Source organism: Palaemon carinicauda, chromosome 18 (genome assembly GCF_036898095.1).
Source record: "Palaemon carinicauda isolate YSFRI2023 chromosome 18, ASM3689809v2, whole genome shotgun sequence".
NCBI classification, from domain to species: domain Eukaryota; kingdom Metazoa; phylum Arthropoda; class Malacostraca; order Decapoda; family Palaemonidae; genus Palaemon; species Palaemon carinicauda.
The window spans coordinates 29645824-29669920 of NC_090742.1; the positions used below are offsets into that span (position 1 = coordinate 29645824).

The 24097-nt window shown below is 40.1% G+C and overlaps 1 protein-coding gene and 1 long non-coding RNA gene across 2 annotated transcripts in view; one reads left to right on the top strand and one right to left on the bottom strand.

The window, feature by feature from the left end:
• Positions 1–24097, top strand: part of LOC137657746 (uncharacterized) — a 161672-nt gene that overhangs the window by 74664 nt on the left and 62911 nt on the right. The window lies entirely within an intron of this gene.
• Positions 21295–24097, bottom strand: part of LOC137657745 (protein-lysine N-methyltransferase EEF2KMT-like) — a 320088-nt gene continuing 317285 nt past the window's right edge. Inside the window, exon 10 of the transcript XR_011047197.1 lies at positions 21295–21481. The gene's annotated coding sequence lies outside the window, so the exon portion shown is untranslated. The remainder of the gene's footprint in view (positions 21482–24097) is intronic.

A 24097-nucleotide genomic window follows, 5' to 3' on the forward strand; every position in this document is an offset into this window, starting at 1 on the left:
CTTTAGTGACCCACTTATTAACCCCTATCCCTTAGTGTCCCCCTTATCAACCCCTACCCTTAGTGACCCCCTTATCAACCCTACCCCTTAGTGACCCCCCTATTAATTGCTATCCCCTTAGTGACACCATTATTACCCCCTACCCCTTGGTGTCCCCTTTATAAACTCCAAACCCCTACCCCTTAGTGACCCCCTTATCAACCCCTACCCCTTAGTGACCCCCTTATCAACCCCTACCCCTTAGTAACCCCTTTTTAAACCCCCACCCTTTAGTGACTTCCTTATCATCCCCTATTCCTTAGTGACCCCTTATCAATGCTTACCCCTTAGTGACCCCTTCATTAACCCCTACCCCTTAGTGACCCCTTATTAACCCCTACCCCTTAGTGACCCCTTATTAACCCCTACCCCTTAGTGACCCCTTTATTAATCCCTACCTCTTAGTGACCCCTTTATTAACCCCTACCCCTTATCGTAACCTGTATTAACCCCTACCCCTTAGTGACCCCCTTATCAACCCGCACCCCTTAGTGACCCCTTATTAACCCCTAGCCCTTAGTGACCCCCTTATTAACCCCTACCCCTTAGACCCCCTTATTAACCCCTACCCCTTAATGACCCCTACCCCTTAATTGCAGTTCCTTACCCCGTAGTGGTCACTACCCCGTAATGACTCCTACCTCTTGATGACCCCCTACCCCTTAATAACCCCTACTGTCATTATGGTGTGGTCCATTAAATAATAAATGATGAGAAGCGGTGAATTAGACGACTTTTGCTTCGTAAGAGGATTTATTGTCCGAGTTAATTTTCACAGAAACGTGAGCAGAAATCTTCTTCAAAGTGAGGGAAATAGAACATTAAATCTTAGGAATTACATAACAGAAGAAATATAAGTCTCTTGCTGACTCTTAAATTATTGCAACAGTTTCTCATTATGGTAATTATCAGTTATACCTTATAAATTACAGACAGACGCGGGGAGAATCGACTTAGACCAAGTTACTGTTAATATTCTTTCATTAGTAGATTAGAAATTTATCACAAGTCCCAAATCTGACTTTTTAACTAAACATTAGTCTTAATTTCTATCCAAGTTGAGCAAGAGAGAGGGGCACACCGTTTACTTACCTCACGTTATAAGTCTAAGGCATAAGTTACTACTAAGATCACAACCTACTGGACTGTCGTTTGGGCATAATGATCGCCCAGCAGCGACGAGGGCATGCTGCTGCCTTCCGAGCCCAATTCCCCTCATTCTACTTCCAATTGTGAGTTTTTATGACACCCGTCTCTAATGGGGTCAAGTGCTTCCGCTAGTTGATAGGAGGTATCCTTTTGCTGCGTGACATCTGCGATCTAGGTTGCCCCACCTCAAATTCCCAGCTTTTCCAACCTCCCTCATGCTTTGACCTGGGAAGTAAGTAAATGACAACAATTTACATTCAACTTAAATGATGCAACTCTTTCTTCAGGCCCGGTGGCTTGTGACAGAGTTTACAATACCCCGAAATCTTGGAGATGAGGTCATAGGTTGACGACAACCGCCTTTCTTTCTTCTACTTAAATTAACCCCGTTAATATTCTTATTTCTACTTTGATTATTATACATGTGACCCTACCCCTTAATGACCCCTTACCCCTTAATGACCCCTTACCCCTTAATGACCCCTTACCCCTTAATGACCCCCACCTCTTAATGACCCCTACCTGTTGTTAATCCCCTACCCCTATACACTGTAAAAATTCATACCTTCAAATAGGTGTTTTTTCATTAAAATTTATTACAGTTCGTGATGATTAACTTAATGGAGTAACATGAGTTTGAAAGAAAAGTATTACACTAATATACTAGATTTTACAAAATTCTTCAACCCAGCAAAATAAAAGCAATGACCTCTTCGTTGGCTCACTATAAAATGCATGTTATACCATTTGACTTTGATGTTGAAAAAAAATTATTTATAATTTGCTACGAATTTTACTAATTAGTACATTTTAGTCTAAGTGGGTCCTGGTCTTACTTTAGCTACTTAAGGGCTGTTTTCCTGGTCCTATCATATAGGGGGAACCTTGTGCTTTACAGGACCTAAAAAGATCAATTGATCTTATACATTCTTAGATATTTGTCGTATCACAGCACTGTGACAAGGGATGTCAGTTTATAAAAAAAAAAAAAAAATAGTGGGAGGCAAGGTTAGACAGACAGCGATTAAACTTCAGTAACAGAGTATATTTTCCAAAGTATTTAGTACTCAATGAGCACTAAGCCTTCGACAATTACTTTCTTCAAAGATCACTTGAACTAGGAACATATCGTTTAATTTTACGATTAATAGTTCTTTGTATTCTTGCACAAGTCTCAATCAACAAATGAACCTTTACAAAGTTAGTTTTAACAAAGTCAAGCAAGTGGGAGGGGCACAAATATCAATTGCAGTATATGAACGGCATTAGACAAATGTGTGCTAAGACTGAAATCACTTTACTTACTTTGACGGCTGCTTTTCCGGTCCTATACAGCAGGGGAACCCTACTCTGTATAGGACCTCCACTGTCGTTTTACCTTGTTCGTTCAGAGTTTTTAGCGTTTCATATCGTGTATACTTCATTTACTGTTGAATCGTCACTGTTGTATGACTGATGATATAAGAAAGTCTTCAATTTCCTCTTGAAAGCCTTAATGTCTTCAATCATTCGGATGCCTCGTGGGAGCTGATTATATAGTCTCGGGGCTGCATATTTAAAGGCTCTGGAGCATACAGTAGACATATATCTAGGTTCCAACAGTTTGAAACCATCTGTAATTATTCTCGTATCGACACGATTTGTTGACTGCGCAGTATGTAGCAATTCTCCTAATTATTTTGGACGAACGGTTCTGGTAACTTGGTGGGTTATTGTGCATATTTTAAATTCAATTCTCGCTTTTATCTGCAGCCAGTGTAAATCAATTTGTATAGGGATGATCCTTTCTCTAGGTGAGACACCTTTTATCAGTCTTGCTACTCTGTTTATTACGCTTGATAATTTCTTAATTTGTACTTTTGGTAAATTGAAATAGTTGAAGTTGCAGTAGTCAATCCTGGTAATAACAAAGTTTATCACAGTTTCTTTACAGAATTTTCGTCCAGGTACTTGTTTTATAAACGCAATATCTCTTAGATGATAATCAGAAGTTTTTATTACATTATTCATCTGGGCATTGAGAGACAGGTTACAGTCAAGATATACACCTAAATCTCGAACTTAACTAGATATCGGCACTGAGTCATTATTTATGTTCATTTGAATATCACCCAAGTTTCTCACGCTGTTTCTCTTACCCACCACCATGAATTGTTTTGTTCTCATTTAATTTTACTTGTTTAAATGTTATCCATTCTCTCTAACACTATCAAGGATTCGGTTTAGAGTTTCAGTAGTGCCATCTATGTCATTTATGGAGAAATAAAATTGTGTCATCCGCAAATAGTTTGAACTTTACACCATGCCTTTGTAGTATTTTCGATAGACCAATATTATAGATGCAGAATACGATTGGGTCAAGAACACTTCTCTGGGGTTCCCCTTTTTGTCTTGATACCTTAACTGGTTTTACTTTATATTATTGATGAAATAGACCCCAGGTTGGGGTCTACGGTTGCACCTCTATGCTCCACTAGCCTTGTATATGAGTGCTCTTTTCAAGATTGTCACCGTTCCCTTGTTGGCAGCAATCTGTGCCTCATTTACGCTTGGGCAACTTTGTATCGCCTGAAAGTATTGTCTCAGGTTTTTCTTCAGAAGTCCCGTCCCCCACCCCCACCACAGGTATTATTTCTATTTCTTTCAGTTCCCATGTATTTTTCAGGCCGTTCTTCAGTTCTTGATATTTTGTTATTTTCTGCCTCTCAGCTCTATTGAGGCCAAAATCACTGGGTACTGTCATATCTATAATCTTTGCTTTTTTTCTTTATTCCAGATCACAATATTAGGTCTTATAGCACCTCCTCCTATATATCTTCCTGTAGGGATTATCTTATCATAAAAGATGGTAATGCCTCTGTTGGAGGTCACTGGATCTGGTTCATGCTCTTATACCTTATCTTTTACTTCAATTTTGTATTTACATATTTTCCAATGTATATATTTACAGATCTTATTGTGACGAACTGTGTAAAGACCATCTGCAAGTACAGTCTGACAGGCTGACACCAGATGACCAACACTCTCAACTGCTGTATGACAAAACCTGCTTTGGTCGTTTCCTGATATGCCCGCCATTTTCTTGAGCCCGTTTGTTTGGAGGTCTTGGTCTTGTGCTCCTATTATCATCCTTTCTCCATCAAAACCTAGATTTCCATTCCTTATCCATCCGAGTGGCTCTTCTTTGTCTATGTAACCTTTTTCCAGTTCTTGGAATCTTCCTGCTTCTCCATGGTGTTTCCACCTTTCCATTCTAAGTTTTTCCTCTCTAGAACTGAATTTTTGCCTGGTCTTCCTTGCTATCATTGTTGCTGGTATTTTCAATGCCCTTTGTTTCTTCTAGCAATTCTCCTGTGATGTTTTTGGCCTGCTTTGTTATTGATGTTTGTTGGCTCAGGGCTTCATTGTGATGCTGAGCAACCTTTTTATGTTTTCATCCTCAGAGCTTTTCAAGTATTGCCCTACACTTACTATTGCTGCTCTAAAGGCTTGATTGATTTTGGTTAAGCCTAGTCCACCTTCTCTGCATGGGAGGTATATTCTGTCCATACACTGGTTTCTATATGTGACTTTATGTAGGGTAAGAATCTTCCTGGTCTTAACATCTACTTTATCTATCTCACCTTGTGGCCAGTCTAACTACCAAAACCATAGGTCACCACTGGTATTGCTAGCTGATTTATGGCCGTGATCTTATTCTTTGGTGTTAATTCTGACTTACAGATCTTCTTAAGGCAGCTGATATACTCTTTCTTTACCTCTTCTCATTTTCTTGTGTTCTACACTTATTTTCTTCTATTCCCAAGTACTTTTATGCAGATTCTTCTGACAGGTCTTCTACAAACATACCTTCCGCTACTTCTATTGCTTCTGCCGTTACTTTCTTCCCTTTCTTGATGGAAATCTTCGCACATTTATCTAATCCAAAGGCCATGCAGATGTCACTTTCAATTTTTCTTCCGTGTCTGCATATAGTTTGAGGTCATCCATGAAGAGCAGGTGGTTCACTCTTTTGTTGTCTTTTTTACTTCTGCTTTTGCTTAGGTTGTAGCCGGTGGTAAGGTCATTCAAGATTTTACTAAGCGGATCTACAGTCAAGCAGAAGAGAAGTGGTGAGAGGCTCTCGCCCTGGAATATTCCACTTTGTAGTTTTATGTCTGGAATTACTATCTGACCCTCAGTATGTTCAAGACATATGGTGGTCTTCCACTTTAACCATCTGAGGTGACAGGAATTATCTTATTTCCTCACTGATGTTAAATAATTCCAGACGTATAAGTATCCAGGCGTGTGGCACGCTATCAAATGCCTTCTTATAGTCTATCCAAGCCATATTAAGTTTCTGGTGCCTTTTCTTAAGTCTTCTAATATTGTTTTGTTAATTAGCAATTGAGCTTTGGTTCCAAGTTTGTTTCTTATACATCTTTTTTTTTCCATATATTTGCCTTGATATAGGTATTCATAGATCTCATCTGCTATGACTCCTGTGAGCCATTTGTAGGTTGTTGGTAGACAGCAGATGGGCCTATATTTGTTGGGGAGTTTGGTCTCAGAGCTCCTAGGGAGGAGAGTGGTGTTTCCTGTTATGAGACACTCTGGTGATTCTTCTTCTCCTCGTATTAATCTTGAAAAGACTTGTTCATAGTGTTGGTGTAGCCCTGTGATCTTTTTTAGCCAGAAATTTGGGATCTTGTCTACTCCTGGAGTCTTAAAATTACTATATTCTTTTATTTATCTTGCTAACTTTTCTGTGGTGAACCTTATTGCGGGCATTGGTTGTTTCTGGCTGCTGTTCTGCCTAATGGTGTCAATCCACGAATTCTCTTGGTGTTGTCTCGGGTCTTCAAACAGTGGCTTCCAAAACCTCTTCAGATCTTCCCTGCTTGGTGGTGTTCGTACCTCGACTATTTCTTTCACCATATTTCTATACACAATCTTTGGATTTTCACCAAACTGCCTGTTTATCTGCTTCGATTTTATCTTATGTTCTTTTCTTATTTGTGCAGCTACAGCCATTACTTTGGCTTGGTGTTCTGCTAGTTTTCCGCTTATTTGCTTATCTATTCCTTAATTTTTCTTTATTTTTCTTATTTACTTAAGCAGATTTTGCTCTTTCATATACATGGTCATTTGCGAGATCTCTGCTCTTTTCTCTATAGTCGGGTATGATCTTACTTTGTATGTACCAGGCGGCACCATAATTGATATTATTAATTTCTGTCAGACTTAATCCTGCCGGTACCAACCTGGCAAGCCCTGTGTTCACTTTTATCACCCAAGCTTTTAGTTCTTTATTTTCTTTTTGTTCCGACACAGATACAAACCTTCACTATTTATAATAGGGTATTACTTTCGGCGCAGCTGAAAGACGAGCCATGATAATTTTAGTGAGGGATAACCAGCCCATCCGCTAGTTAGCAGGTGATGGGTGGGGTAGACTGGCTACCCCTTCACTCACACCTGTCGGCTGAGTAACCACTTCACTTTTTGGCTCGGTAGAGGACGGACATGCTGCCCTTCTCTCCCGCAAAGACTGACCTTGATGTTTTTCGTTTATTTTTATTTTTGGTTTTCTTGTGTGTTTTCATTTATCTTATATATATTTGAGTGTATATATGTATAAATGGAAATATACGTTGTTAGATACGTGTCTCTTTAGTGCTGGTGACATCGTATCCAACTGTCTCCACGTAAGGTGGTTGTCTTCCGGCAGGTTCTCAACACTGCCGTGTGTTTGTTTCATTACAGAATTAAAGTTTATAACAGTTCAGCTCCCTTTCAAGGAATTATCTTACAAGGAAGGTGACTTATTCCCCGAATAGTGTATTTTGTGCAACGGAGAATGAATTGTAATTGATAATACTTTTTTTTTTTTTTTTTACAGGTAACAGCGATGTAGTACACATGTGGAAGCTCGTGAGCTGCCCTCATTACGAGGTAGCATTCACTGTCAACCGTCAACTTGATGTTCCTCCTCTGAGGAGAACTTTCTCTCTCTCTCTCTCTCTCTCTCTCTCTCTCTCTCTCTCTCTCTCTCTCTCTCTCTCTCTCTCTCTCTCTCTCTCACAAGAGAGAGAGAGAGAGAGAGAGAGAGAGAGAGAGAGAGAGTGATTTGTTTATGCCTATGCTTTTTTCCCATTGAGCTGGGAGAAAGCCTTACTTAGGCTATGTCCTCTTGCGGGAGGACTTCTCTCTCGTTCACGAGAGATTTTTACGCCTACGCTTTTTTCCCATAGAGCTGGGCGGAAGCTTGCCTTAGGCGATGTCCTCCTTCAGGAGGACTTCTCTCTCGTTCGTGAGAGAGTTCTTACGCCTACGCTTTTTTCCCATAGAGCCAGGAGAAAGCTTGTTTTAGGCGATGTCCTTCGGGAGGACTTCACTCTCATTCGCGAGAGAGATATTTTACGCCTACGCTTTATTTCCATAGAGCTGGGAGAAAGCTTGTCTTAGGCGATCTCCTTCGGGAGAACTTCTCTCTCGTTCGCGAGAAATAATTTATAGGAGCTTGCTGATCCACCAGGGGCGGTGGCAGAGCTTTCTCCGAAGCAGGTTATCCCTTCGGGGGAACGAGTCTCTCGTCCTTAAGAGAAGACCGCCTCTGGGCATCGGCGGTCGCCCGTTACACTTATGGTTCTCCTTCAGGGGCGGAGCAATAGCCTTCTCTTAAGCGACATTCTCCTTCGGGAGAACAAGCCTCTTATGCGGAGGTGTTATCTTGAACCTTCGTTATGTTGATCCTGCGGGGTCTCATGACAGTGGAGTCCTTCGGGACTCCGGTCGAAATCTTCGGGTTTCAGTTACGCTGAACCTTCGGGCTCTCGTAACGATGGTAACGTTGATCCTTCGGGAACTTGTGCCATCAATCACGCTGACCGTTCGGGGTCTCGTGACAGAGGAACCTCGGTTCCTCGTTACGCTGATCCTTCGGGGTCTCGTAACATTAGTTACGCTGAACCCTTGGGCTCTCGTAACTTTAGTCACTCTAACACTCCGGTGTGTTCTGACAGGAAAACTATGGTTTCTCGTTACGCTGACCCTTCGGGGTCTAGCAACATCAGTTACGTTGAACCCTAGGTCTCTCGTAACTTTAGTCACTGACACTTCGGTGTTTTGTGACACGGAAACTTCGGTTTCTTGTTACACTGACCTTCGGGGTCTCGTAACATTAGTTACGCAGAACCCTTGGGCTCTCGTAACTTTAGTCACTGACACTTCAGTTTCTCGTTACGCTGACCTTTGGGGTCTTGTAACATTAGTTACGCAGAACCCTTGGGCTCTCATAACTTTAGTCACTCCAACACTTCAGTGTTTAGTGACAGGGAAACTTCGCTTTCTCTTTGCGCTGACCCTTCGGGGTCTCGTAACATTAGTTACACTGAACCCTTGGGCTCTCGTAACTCTAGTTGCACTAACACTTCGGTATTTCGTGACAGAGAAACTCCAGTTTCTCATTGCGTTGCTCCTTCGAGTTCGTGCACCACAGTTCACCCTGAACTTTCGGGTTCTCGTGACCAGTCATTCTTATTATGACAGTTTTTAAAATCTCGTTGTGTTGATCATTCGCGCTTGCACAACACAAGCTATCCTGAACCTTTGGGTGAGCGTAGCAGTGAGTTCTCTCAACAACCTGAGAGCTCTCGCGGGCACGACCAAGTTGGCGCACACGACCGAATCGGCGTGCATGACCTCCTCGGCGCGCGCAAACAAAATTGCAATCATGGCGCGCGGGTTCATCCTTTAGCGCGCCATGCGCGCGAGTAACCTTATGTGCGCCAGACGCACGAATAACCTCATGTGCTCCACGAGCGCGGAAAAGGTTCCCGCAAGAACAGCACACTCGATCGGATAGAAGCGCACGACCATATTGGCGTGCGCACATGATCGGATTGGAGCGCACGACTGTATTGGCGTGCACGCATGACCAACTTGGCGCGCACGAACAACGAGGTGCGCGAACAACTCTTATAATCCTTCGGGGTCTCACAACGCAGTTCACGCAGAACCTTTCGGTTCTCGTGATCATAGCCATACTTAAGACAGTATGTTCACGAGTGCACAAGAGTTTTACTCTGATGACAGAGGGATGCTTGCTGCCTAAGGGTTTACGAATCCCTACAGATAACTATGACACAGTTCCTTTGGGTCCTGGTCACGTATCACGATTCCTGCGGGTTCTCGTCACAACATCCCTTAAGGTCGTGAGAAAGGAATTCACAAATAGATTCTGAACCCCTAGGTTCTCATCCAAATCTTTCTGTTACCGCGATCCAGAGTTTTCTGAAAACTCTATGGTTGACCCCCCCCCTCTACGGGATGGGTCTTCCATAGGTGTGACTTGATACGTCACTCACACTCCCAGCTAATTACTATATCAGCTAGTCTGGTTTCGCCAGCACCGATCCTTTCGTTTTTGGACGAACCACCGTCATCTTTCCTCCACCTTCCCACTTCGAGTGGTTTGGTTAGCAGATGGAAATGAGCGGGGAATGAAAATTCTTTACATTGCAGTTCATTTCCCCTGGCAGGCTTTGCCTAATTCAGACAGTAGTTTTCTCACTATCGAGCAAGCGTTCGATGGCAACCCCTTTGAGTAAGCGGTCGATGGCAATTATGTCTGGGGTTCTTGAAGCAAACCCCAACATACAAGACTTCACCCTTTTTCGAGCGACTCGTGCCTGAGAAGTTTTTACAAAACTTCAATGGGTGTTAAAACTTCATGAAGGGCGTAAGCCTTCCCGGAGCATGCACTCTAGCCAAGACAAAACCGTGAGGTTATGGTCTTAAACTCGGTTCTACCGTTTGATGGAGGCATCCTTCCCCGTCATTGTACCCTGGGTATAACGATTTGCTTTTTTACACGATAGTCTTCTGAGACTTTTATTCTATCCTTACAGGGTTATTGTTTCAAACAATTAGTCCCAAAGGAACATTGTTAGCTGACGTTAAAAGAGCGTTAGCAACAGCGTGGGCATCTTTTCATTACGTTACGAAGGTTTCAAACCCCGCCCACCGGTAAACGGACATCCGTTTCTGTGTAATGAACTCTGGCTAGCCCCACATATAATGAGGAGGGGTAAACCAAACGGGAATTGATCGCCTCTATAACTGTATATTTTGTTTGAGAACATGTTCGTTCTCATTCAAGGAAATATTAGTTAGTCAACGATCAAAATTCTTTCGGCAATAATGTTACGATTCGTCGCACATACATTATTCCCACAACCGGATTCATTGCAAACGTTTCCTGGAAGCAGAGAATGCGCATGCGCTAGCGCAAATGGACAAGTACATTTATGCGTGCAAGTGATCTTTCTGCCAATAAGGGCTTTATGCATCAAATTAGAACTCCGTTTTATTAAGTTGTATATTTATATCCCTTACTGAAACCAGGTTATTTAGTACATTACCTGGCTACTTTCCTGTAACTAGACATACGGCATTTACGTTCTGCCTCCTTATAGGCATTTTTTCCTTTCCCCCGATCGGAAGTCTTAGTCTCCTACAAAGGCTTTGGCTGGAAACTTCTCATAAGCATATCTGTTCCCTAGAAGGAACATTTAATATAAATGCTAATTTACCGAGCGGAGACGGAGAAGTACGAACGTTTTTTGTCCTAAGAACGAGAAACTTCCGTTACGAACGTTTCCGACGTTCTCCAACAGTTCCGGATACGACTTTTAAGTCGAATTACGCATGTATGCTTGTCATGCGTACGGTTCGGTGTTACTACTTCTTAGTAGACTTATGCTCTTTACCCACCCAACAATAGATTGAAGATACCTCTCAATCCCCTCTTGGGTTTAGTTGAAGGCGTTCGTAGTTTACCGTACAGTCTCTTGTCCGGAAAGTGATCTCTATGGAGATTCGCTATGATATCATAAGCTGTACTGTTTAACTGGTTTACCGTTTGGTATCGGTCTTATTCGGCCAACCACACTGAATTAGTGGCAATTGGAGGGAGAACAGGCTGTTCCCCTTCGTTGCAAGAACGTGCAATTGGTTACATGTCTCAACATCATCTCGAGGTGTGTTTATTGCTATGCACTACCACCCCCCAGCCCCACCCCCCACCGCTGGACAATCCGTGGACGATGGGGGGCAGACGAGAGCTTCTGAAAAGAGGCCTGTCTTCTCTGAACTTGATGCTCTCTATCATGCATCAAAAAAGAGAAGGGGGGGCATATGCCATACCATTCCATCCTCGTCTGTTGGCCCGATTCAGAAAGGTACCAGCATTCACCTCTCTTAGAAAACCATCTAGCAGTACGAAGCTTTAGATGGACAGAGGACAACTAGTTGCCCCCATCTGCTCGCATCATTCCTGGTATAGGAATGTGCTTGCAAAACTACCCAGATAGTGGGCTCCTAGTGTCTTGGAATCATCTTGTATCCAACAAAGTCTTAACTTTGGGGGGTCTCCAACTGTGGTTATGCTCGCAGCGGCCCTGATCTTCAGGCTCCCACTCGACCATTCCCCAGGCCCTCAAACAAGTTGTATTCCAAGATCGGTGGGGCGGCCTAGAGATGTGCCTTATTTTTCCCCCCATTCGGTCTGGTGAAAAAGTCCTCAGCCAAATCAGGATAAGCAGGATCTTATCAATAACTCTAATAGCTTTGATATGGCATCCAACAGAACGGTTCCCAGACCTTCTGAAGCCCCTAACAGAGCTCCAGTAGTTTACTATGGCAACCCACAGAATGGTTCCCGGACCTTTTACAGCTCCTGACGGAGTTCCGAGGGATCTTCCTCCATGGCACAATCTTCCAAGCAGCCACATGCTAACACTTTCCTAAGTCGTAGCTTTGCTTCGACTTCTCGCCTGGGACGATCCTACACCACCCCTCTCAGAGAGGCCTTTCGCATCAGGTTACGGAAATGATGTCTAGGCACCTCGGACACTTTTCAGCGTTGGTCCTGCATGCGAAGTGTTCGGTCCATGGTGACTGATGTCGTGGAAAGGGATTCTCTCCCATCGATGCCTTTACTTAAGTAGGTGTGAGATAACTTGTCCCCCGTCGGATCTCAACCTCCTCCTGGGAATGCTGTTCGGGTCCTTCAGTCTCTGGAGGCCCCTCTCTACGAACCGTAGGCCCAGCAGCAGATCGCTTCCTTACACGGAAGACGCCTTTTCTACTCACTTGGGCTTTTGACCAAGAGAGTTAGGTGTGTTGTATGATCCAACCTCTGTTGTCTCCTACCCTAGGAGACGGGGAGAAGTAATCCTCAGCGGCATCCCTGAGTGGATTGCCAAGACTCAATTCCGAGTATGCTGTACCCTAGGTGCAGCCCTTTTTGAATAAAGAATCTTCGTTCGGTAACCGGAAACCCATCAACTGGGGTTTTACCCAATGAGGAGTCTGTGGGGTTACCTTAAAAGAACGATACCAGCTTGCCCCCGTGTGTCGGCACTGTTGACCAGCACGGGGAAGGTTGACCAGCACGCGGATGGGGTAGTTATCCCTCACTAAAATTATCATGGCTCGTCTTTCAGCTGCGCCGAAAGTAATACCCTATTATAAATAGCTTCAGGTATGTATGTTAGGAAAAATACAAATTATATCCAAATTTGTTATATTGTTTTGATTTCTTCAATTTTATTGGCCAGTTCCTCTTCTAGTTCCTGTTGTTCTGGGCCAAGCTCCGCTTCGGTGTTTCTTGTTCGCCTAGGTGGAGTGTGGTTTCCATTTCTTCTCTCAAGGCTGCTTGATTCTTCTGTTTCCCTGCTAGAGCTTGAAGGAGGGGAGCCCGGTGGTTCTGGTGTTGCTGTCCTCGCTTGTCTCTCTTGCTTTGTGGTTGTGGTGCTCTGAGGTACTGGTGGTAATGGTCTTTGCTGGACTTGAGCTGAATTTTCCACATTATTCCCCATTGTCATTTCCAAGGGCTCTTCTATGGGCATTTGTTGTTTTTTACCATGTCTTTAAATTACTCCCTCATCTTTTGAATTTCGGCTTCATTAAAGTGTTTATATGCAATGAAATTAAATTTCTGGGTGGTGAGCTTTGATCTTGATATACCAATCTTATTTGGGGAATGAAGATGGAATATTCTCTACCACTTGTTGCATCTTTCTCTTTGTCGGGTAAACTTTTCTTTGGCATACTCCATTGCCCATATCAATAACCAATCTTCTTTTTTCTCCCATCTACTTTTTTCTGTATTCTTGTTGTTCACTTACTTCTCTTTCTTCAAAGTCACTCTTTGCTTTACCATCGGCTTCTTTTTTTATATTTTCTATCTCTTCTTCATACATAGGAATTTGTGAAACTATCAATGCTAATAGTCTCGTATTAGTGGCAGCAATTTTATCAGGTGGTAAATCAGAATCTGTAATTTTTTCCTTAAATACTTGGTTTCTATGTCTGCCCCATCCCTCATACTTTTGAGTAGGGGAAGCAGAAGAGGAGTACATTCTTCTCCGCAAGGGACAATTTAACACTTTAAAATAGTCTTCTTTTCTTTTTGGTTCCTTGCCTTGATGGTTGCTGGAGCCCAGGATCAGGACTTTGCTGATCTGGTGGGGATCCCTGCTGGGTGCTCGATGCACAGATTGAAGTTACACCATTGCTCTCAACATCCCACCTAGTGCAGGGACGGGTTGAGGGGACCGTCTTATCCTGGTCGGTACCTTTCCAACATCTTTGTTCATTGCTTGACATCTTTTTATTTGAGTTCCTCATTGTCCACGGCTTCTTATTTTATTCAAAACTGCCCCTCTGTGTAAGGGTTCATATGATGAATAAGAGTTTCCCATTTGTACACAGTAATTTCTACCAACCAAGTAGTCTTTTAGGTATTTGAAAGCTTAATCTTCCAATACCGATGGACCGTAGATCACTTAGTAGCAGTCCATGCACAACTGTATCAAAAGCAGCACTGAGATCGAGCAATATACCACATTAATTTTCATCCATCATTTCCAGCATATCATTTACAGTCTTGGGCTTAGTGTGTGTGTGTGTGTGTATGCAGATTGCCCGGATCTTGTTTACGGGCAAGGTAAGGTTTTAAGGCGCCTGTCTGTATGGAGCTAAGGTGCTTATTCCAAGAGATAGGTAGTAGTCGTCACCATGTGACATCTGAAATCTGGGTTAACCCTCATCATAAGATTCCTAACTTCCATTGCTTATCCGACCTCCCTCATACGTTGACCAGCGGGGTACAGACTATGTCAACAGTTCACATTTCATGTGAACCTTATTATGTCCTCCTTTCTCTTGATCTGCTTTATCGTGTGTCCATTGTCAAAACTTTACTTGGAACGTCCCCAAAAATCTAATTTGATTTAAACACTGAGAAAGCATGCACTTTAATTACTTTAACTTACTGAAAGGGATGTTTGCTTGTCTTATATCGCACGGAAGAGCCCGGTGCTGCACTGGAGGATCTACAAGATTTGTTTGCCATATCCATTCTTGAGTATCATTTTAGGGTATCATATCAGATTAAGTAATCTCTGTTGATTGTCATATCAACGAGACTCTATATCACTCCCTAATTCTTAACAAATAAGGACATTTACAGTCTAATTCATCAAATTCTCTCTCTCTCTCTCTCTCTCTCTCTCTCTCTCTCTCTCTCTCTCTCTCTCTCTCTCTCTCTCGTACATATGTTATTCATAGAAGTTGGGATCTATGTCCTGGTAACTCGACCAGGAGGGCGATTCAAAACCGTAGCGTAATTTGGGGAAAACGTCAATTGCCGTTTGACGTAAGATCTGAAAGACGTTGGACAGCCTCATGGAAGAAAGTGAGAATGGAGGTTGTGTAAAAGGTTAAAAAGTGGGTTCAGGCAAGGGCCAAAGTGACATTATAAATGCTCTTTAGTAATGGCAATAGTTCACCGTGTGATGTGCACTGGATGCACCAAAGCACCTCTCCCCCAGTATGCGATTAAGTGTTTCGTAGCAATTATTATTATTATTAGTACTTGCTAAACTACAACCCTTGTTGGAAAAGCAGGATGCTATAAACCCAGGGGCTCCAACAGGGAAAAATAGTCCAATGAGGAAAGGACACAAGGAAAATTAAAATAATTTCAACAACATAAACAACACAAAAATATAAATATGGACTATAAAAACTTTAAGAAAACAAGAGGAAGATAAATAAGATAGGATAGTGTGCCCGAGTGTATCCTCAAGGCAGAGAACTCTTAACCCAAGACAGTGGAAGTCCATGGCACAGAGGCTATGGTACTACCCAAGACTAGAGAACAATGGCTTGATTTCGGAGTGTCCTCCTCATAGAGGAGCTCAAGGGTCTCTTTTCCTCTTACCAAGAGGAAAGTTGCCACTGAAAAATAACAGTTGCAGTAGTTAACCCCTTGGGTGAAGAAGAATTCTTTGGTAATCTCAGTTTTGTCAGATGTTCAAGGACAGAGGAAAATCTGTAAAGAATAGGCCAGAATATTCGGTGTATGTGTAGGTAAAGGGAAAATGAACCGTAACCAGAGAGAGAGGGATCCAGTGTAGTACTGTCTGGCTAGTCAAAGGACCCCATAAGTCTTTAGCGATAGTATCTCAACGGGTGGTTGGTGCCCTGGCCAACGTACTAATACAGGGGTGTTGGTGGTGGTCTGAAAAACCAATCTTTACATGTTTTTATTTTTCCAAGTCAAAGTAAAAATGCTTTATTTAATATTTATTGTAGATTTTCTAGTAGACGAGTATGCAATACGTTAAACAATATTATCCAAGTTTTTTTAAAGTTTGCCTAGCATTCGCATGGCAAGAGATCGATCCCCGCCCAGGACCGTGAGTTTAAGCTGTTTACTGGGGAGGCTACTGCTGTGGTAAGGAACCTCAGTTGTGGGTTGGGCTTGCCCGGCTGACGTTCTGGTGAGTATCTATTCTGATGGAACCGGAACTGAAACCAGTCACCTTTAACCTTAACCTTTATCCTTCTCCATATATTTAACATCAATCCCAGTCTTTCCCATGTTTGCTTTATTTTGCCCTTATTAAGCTATAGTTCTTCCCATAGCTATTCACACAAACTTAAAATTTAATTTGATACTTCATGCAATTTATACTTTATTTCAACCCATTCATTGGTAATTTATTGTATGTAGCTTTTAAGCTATGATTTTATTCGTTATATTTGTGCTTACAATGACACTTATTATTCAATATTTATCTTTTCATCCACCCCATGATTGTCGACTTAATCTGGGCATTCCAACTTTTGGATCTACCAAAATCTCGTGTCCCAAATACTATAGGAGTACTTAACGAATGGCTATCTATTTCGAAATTAATAATAATAATTCATAATAATAATGATTTATTATTATTATTATTATTATTATTATTATTATTATTATTATTATTATTATTATTTGGATTTGTAAATTTAAAATTTCTATTCAAATTTCACATATTGATAACTCACGAACTTAAATATCAAAACTAGGTAAACAAGAAGATTTATTAAGCCGCCTTGGATGATAAGCGATTTGCAGAACTTGAGGCACTGATAAACCACAAACCTTTAAACCACATTAAATCAAGATGATTAATTTTCTAAAGGCCAAATTCATTTATAGTTGAAATATTGATTATTTATTCACATATAGTTAAAAGAATCCTAATTTTTCGTTACTTTTTCAGATTGGATGTTTGGCTGTCTTGAGTAAGAAGGGCTTTATGATTTCCTTTATGAAGGGTTTTGTAAGTCATTCTGTGTTGTTATGATATTCGGTGTCCCACTGAATATGTTGATGATGATATTTTATTTCTCAGTATTGGCATGCTTAAAGGGCTTGTTAGAAAATGAAGGATGGAAATAGTAAAGATGAATAGATAATTAGGAGAATGGTCCTCAAAATGAGACCATAGCCTTGGCCTAGGCAAAAGGGAAGAAAAAATAATATATTCAGAGACGTTAGCAAAGTAGGATAATTGACCTTGGCCTGTGCAACAGGGAATAAAAAAAAATTTCTAAGGGCTTTAACAAAGTGGGATCATTGACATAACAGGTGAGAATGAAGATAAACGAGGCATTAGTGGTAACTGCATTGTTAGCAAATGATGAGAAGTTTGGTGTTGGAAAGTTAGTGGGACTTCGGTTCCAGATCATTACAGAAATGTTTGAACAAGTTGTAAATAAATCTTATATTGGGTTAATGGCTGAAACAGGCATATGGACAGAGGAGAACAAAATTATAGGGATAAATGAAGCATTCTCAAAACATCATTACATCACATGAGAAATGGTTAGTTGTAGGTAGTAGGTTGGCCTGGGCACCAACTGCCCGTTGAGATACTACCGCTAGAGAGTTATGGGGTCCTTTGACTGGCCAGACAGTACTACATAGGACCCTTCTCTCTGGTTACGGTTCTTTCCCTTTGCCTACAAAGACACCGAATAGTCTGGCCTATTCTTTACAGATTCTCCTCTGTCCGCATACACCTGACAACACTGAGATTGCCAAAATATTCGTCTTCACCCAAGGGGTTAACTACTGCACTGTAATTGTTCAGTGGCTACTTTCCTCTTGGTAAGGGTAGAAAAGACTCTTCAGCTATGGTAAGCAGCTCTTCTAGGAGAAGGACACTCCAAAATCAAACCATTATTCTCTAGTCTTGGGCAGTGCCATAACCTCTGTACCATGGTCTTCCACTGTCTTGGGTTAGAGTTCTCGTGCTTGAGGGTACACTCGGGCACACTTCTATCTAGTTTCCCTTCCTCTTGTTTTGTTAAAGTTTTTTATATAGTTTTTATAGGAAATATTTTTTTTTAATGTTATTATACTTAAAATATTTTACTTTTCTTTATTTCCTTTCCTCACTGGGCTATTTTCCCTGTTGGGGCCCTTGGGCTTATAGCATCCTGCTTTTCCAACTAGGGTTGTAGCTTAGCATTTAATAATAATAATAATAATAATAATAATAATAATAAAGAAATAAGGGAAGACCAAATAAGGGAACTATATGGGATGTTGGGGAAAAGTCCTCCAGATATGTACATAAAGTATAATATTAAAATTGAAGAGGTAAGACATTTTAGGAAGTATGAAGTGAAGAAAATGATGAAAGGTAATGTGACACCTGAAATTGATGTAGATACAGAAGAAAAGGAGGCATAAATGACAAAACAGTACAAAAACTGCAGAAATGACAAAAAGGAAGAAAAAGAGCAGAAAAGACAAATTTGAGATACAGTATGTAAAAGGTATAAGTAAAAGGATTATATAGGTAAACTTTGTGTTATCTTAACAATGAATCAAGGTTGAATGCAACAGATTTAAAAGAAAATTAATTTGTAAAGATAGGAATGAACATGATAGGCTTTTGAGTCATGAGAGACAAATAAAAAAAAAATTCTAGCTCCAGAGACTTTAGAAAATTTAGAAACTAACATAGAATTAAGGAAAGTGGATTCGTCAACCAAAGGAGTTGTTCAATATATCAGACTAGCTTTAGAAGCCAAAAAAATGTATGTAAGCAAGCTATACTGGCATGTGTAGGAGGTAACTAATGACAATGAACTTTCCAGAAATTATAGCGCTTTGCACCTTGTGACCACAATAATTTACTGTGGAGAGCAACGACGAATTTGGAACCTGGTTTTTGTAGGAGTAGTGAATAAGTTATGAGTAAGTTGAAAAATATTGAGTCGTTTTTATGGGAAATGAGTTTTCGAATGCATTTGTATATTTTTCATTTCTAAATGATGATAATCCGTTAATTACCAAAGCTGGAAAAAATTCTGTCTCTCTCTCTCTCTCTCTCTCTCTCTCTCTCTCTCTCTCTCTCTCTCTCTCTCTCTCTCTCTCTCTCTCTCTCTCTCCCCCTTCCTTGTTGTTACTACAATTGCAAGTAGTATTGAAAATTGAATGTAGCGATGATAAAAGTATAAGAATGTTAATTTGTTTCCCTTTTTTCAGGGTTTGAACATACTCAAGATGAGAATTCCCGGACCATGGCTCAAGAAGCTATAATCTATATGAAGACCACAACACACTTGGACGAATTACAAGTGAGTGGTTAACTAGATAAGATTTTGGTGCTTTTTGAGAACATATGAAAACATTAAATTCGAAAAGTTCTGTTTTTAAAGTTCTTGAAGTATTCAATCTTTAGAAAACATTCAACACTAATTTTCGAGATGTTTGATTAAATTTATCCTGATAGTCCCAGACTCGCAGTGTACATTAGGCTAGTCATATAGCATTTAATATTTGTTGCCTAGTGTCCATATGTCTGCCTCATAAACTTATTGCAGACTTTATTCGTGTATTGCAATTCTCAGCTATTTCTACTAATAGGATACTCTCAATTTCTTGTAGTGGAATACTATTCTACCTTCATCCAGGCTTTTATGATTTTACTCACTTTCTCGCTGCCATCTCAATGTGTACTTCCCAAAACATGCACACGACCACATAATTAAGGTGTTTAACTTCTTCATCCAGGCTTTTGTTAAATTTCTCACTACCCTCTTGTACTTCACAGTTTTAACATCCATTAACCCCTTATTTGCGTTTATTAACTTTATCCAAACTTTTGTCAGTTTTCTCACTTTCTCACTAGTTTTAGAATATGTTTTTTGAGAATTTTTTTTAGGTTTGTTTTCTAACCGCTAGGTTATCTGTTCATAATAGGTCCTTTTTGTATTTCTATTGCATAGACTCATCCATGCTGTAATATTTCTGTCAATACATTTTCATGCAAGCCCCGTACTCTTAAAGTCATTCATCTGCATCATGAGTTTGGTGTCTGCACTGTTCTCAAGTTTTAATTACTCTGTCCCAGCTATCTAAGCTTTGTGGGTCCTGGGTTGAAACCTGCAGTTTAGTGTCCCTCCTCCTTCTCTTGTAACAGAACTGGGAATCTCTCACTTTCTTTCTCTCTTTCTCTCTCATGCACATGGTATTTACTAACACTCTCTCATGCACATGGTATTTACTAACACTATCTTGATACTCGTAATTTGACATTTTCCTTCGTCACTTTCAAACAAATGTCTGGTCACCCACTACCCGTTGTCCATTCCCTTCCAATAGATTTCTGGTAGAAAAAGATACACTTGATATTAAGTTTAGTAACATTCAGTTCAACGAGTCTTGTTTTCCCTCTAATAGCGCTGATGACACTATTATATGCTAGTTTAACTCCATTGCCATATTTGAAAAGTACCGTTGTTCGATTCTCGAGATAATATGTATGTGAAAATCCATTCATAAAATTGCTATCACCTCCACTTTATCTTAGCAATGTAAGTTTGGGAAATCTGTCAGGGTTTTTCCAAATTCTGCAAGTATTTGATGTAACATGTATGTCTTTCAAGATCATTTTCATCCTTAATTGTTACATATTGAGCTTGTCCTGCGAATCTCATATGTTCGCCTCTTTAATTTACTGTACATTTTGCACATCTACTTCGTATTCTTTTCTCTTCCCCGGGGTTTCTTGTTTAAAACATTGATACTATCCTTAGAACCCGTATCTTTCTGCAAGAATACAAAGGCCTTATTATCATCCCTGCATATGTTCCTCTCAGTTTTTTTAGTTTTCATCTTGTACTAATTTAACGTTTATTGTCCAAGTATTTTAAGGCGAATATGAGATGAAAGTGTACTAACCTCTTTGTAATAATCTTCAGGAAGTGGTGATACGTTGTCAAATTAAAAAAAAAAAAAAAAACCATCGGTGTTAACCATGTTCAACTTGGACATTATTTGAACAGTGAAACTCTCATGGCTTTGTATCAGTATAGCAAGTAAACCACAACGTCGCTCTGGACGCCAAATTTCCCAAGATGTGGCTGTTAAGGACTGGGGAGCTGTTGCAATACAGCAGTGTGGTTGTTGGGACTGGGGAGCTGTTGCAATACAGCAGTGTGGTTGTTGGTGGCAATACAGCAGTGTGGTTGTTGGGACTGGGGAGCTGTTGCAATACAGCAGTGTGGTTGTTGGTGGCAATACAGCAGTGTGGTTGTTGGTGGCCTAAAAATCGAGATTTATTTATTCTACTTGGCAACTCTTGGACTTCATTTCTGTAGGCAAGCTTGGTCTCAAATAAAACTCGATATATACCAAATTTATAACTTTTATTTTTTTCCTTGACTTACGAACTGTGGCCGCCGCCGCAGCAGCAGCGGCAATAAAAAAAAAAAAAAAAAAAAAAAAAAAATTAAAATCCAAATTATATTTTATAAAAACATTTGTGGGTCCAGAAATATGTTCATGTTGCCCTGGATTACCGGCGTTATTTATTATTTTCTTGGGCGTCGACGATCTTCTTACGTCTCTCTTCGCAGTCTAAGGTTTGAAATGCACAACAGTAGTTATCTGCAAAACAAGAAATATATAACAATTGGTAAATTTTTACAGGGGACATATCAACAACACTTACAGATTGGAACAATTATTAGTCATTTCTTCGTGTGTGTGTGTGTGTTTTTCCCCGGTTGATTTCTCCCAGTCGAGGACCTACTGCAAATATATGGATATCGCTTATTTTCTATTCTGTTCTATTAGACACGAGCTCTTAATACGTTTTAGAAAGTTTAAAGCATTCAACTTTCTAAAATTTTATTAACTCATCCCAAAATTAAGTTTTCTAATATATAACTGCAAATAATTCATATGTGCAAATAATTCATATGAGACTCGAGCCGCACTTTAAATTGTATATGTACTCTTTAACAGTGAAAAAAATTTCGTATTGTAAAACCAAAATAGCAACAAAGAAAAAATTTCGTATTGTAAAACCAAAATAGCAACAAAGAAATAAGTTAAATCAATAAATTACACTATGATATGAACAAATTTACATCAAATGCTCTTGAGTTATACATCTGAAGAAAGTTTATGATAAAGTAATAAAGGCTACAAAAAACGTGTGAAAACAATTATGTTGTATCCCAAAAAATGACTCGAGAAACGAGGCTTGAAAACCTAATGTACAGTATTAGATTGACACATGGAAGCAAAGAATCATTCAGAACTTCCCTACATTATATGAGGTCAGGTGCCAAGAGGAGTTTCAAAGAGCTTTCATATATTAAATACCAAAATAACCTGTTCACTGACCTAACAGAATCTCCTCCCCCAACCCCCCACCCACTCAACAAAAATAAGATCGATAAATTTAAACCATTTAAAAAATGTCTAGTTGAGAGACAATGGTTAAAAATCGGAAAAACCAAACAGAAGAAACCTTGTAGGTTCCCATTCCAGTGGCATTTTATAATCGTATCAATGCATTAAATAATATTCCTGAAAACTACCCACGGAATTAATGACAATTTTCGAGAGAGAGAGAGAGAGAGAGAGAGAGAGAGAGAGAGGAGAGAGAGAGATGAGAGAGAGAGAGGAGAGAGAGAGAGAGAGAGAGAGAGAGAGAGAGAGAGAGAGAGAGAGAGAGAGAGAGAGAGAGAGAGAGAGAGAGAGCATAATTAATCCATAAAGTTTCACTGATAGTTACTAGCATCATAGGTAACAATAATAATTATAATTTTTAGACTTGCCACTGATTTCAACTTTTTTTTTTTCAACAAATGCATTGGATCAACAACGAAGTGACAATATCTGAAGTAATTGAATAGAGAAACTTTTCTAGTCTAGTCGAAATGTTTGTGAGAATAGCACATGCAAGCATTGATGAATGTAAGTTTCCAAAATCTGAGATAATGGCTCTATAGTCACATCAATTAATATAAGTGCTCTGCATTACCAGGAATTAAGCTCATAATAGACCTATTTCGAATCTATCCTTTGTTTCAAAAGATCTAGATAAGTAAAATATTGAACAACTAGTAAGTCACTTGGAAGTAATAGAGAAGCTTTGCCTGACAACCGATCTATTTACAGCAAACTAACTCTACAGAGACCGCCATCTGTTCTGTTGCAAATGATATACTGGAAATGATGGATGAAACTAAAAGTGGCCTTTTAATATTACTCTATCTTAGTGCTGCTTTGGATACAGTTGTGCACGAACTGCTACTAAATGACCTACGCTTCATCTGGGTTGAAGATCAAGCTTTCGAATACCTGAAAGACTACTTGGTTGGTAGAAATTACTGTGTACAAATTGGAAACTCTTATTCACAATATGAACCTTTAAACAGAGGAGTACCCCAGGGGAGTGTACTTAGCCCAATATTATTCTGCATCTATACTATTGGACTATCGAAAATACAAGGGCATGGTGTGAAGTTCAAACTATTTGCGGATGACACAATTTTACTTCTCTATGAATGATATAGACGACACTACTGAAACTCTAAACCGAATCCTTGATAATGTTAGAGAGAATGGATAAAAATTAAACAACTAAATCTAAATGAGAACAAAACTGAGTTCATGGTGGTGGGAAAGAGATGACTCGGTGCCGATACCTAGTAAACTTCGTGATCTAGGCCTATTTATTGACAGCAACCTGTCTCTTAATGGCCAAATAAATATGTAGTAAAAACTGCTGGTTATCATCTAAGAAATGTTGCGTTTATAAAAAAAGTACCACGTTGAATGTTACGTAAAGAAACTTGTGATAAACTATGTGATTACCAGAATCCACTACTGTAACTCCATCTACTATAACCTACCAAAAGTACAACTTAAGAAATTACAAAACAATAAACAGAGGAGCAAGACATAAAAGGTGTCCCACCTACACAAAGGATCACTCCTATACTAATTAATATACATTGGCTGCCGATTAAAGCGAAAATTGAATTTAAAGTAAGTAGTGCAATAACCCACCAAGTTATCAGAACTGGTCGTCCAAAATATCTAAGAATTGTTATTGTGCCACCAACAAATCGTCCTGACACGAAAATAGTTACAGATGGTTTCAAACTATCAATACCTAGATACATGCTTACCATAGGCTCTAGAGCTTTTGAATATGCGGCCCCGAGACTACCCCATGAGACATCCGAATGATTGAAGATATTAAGC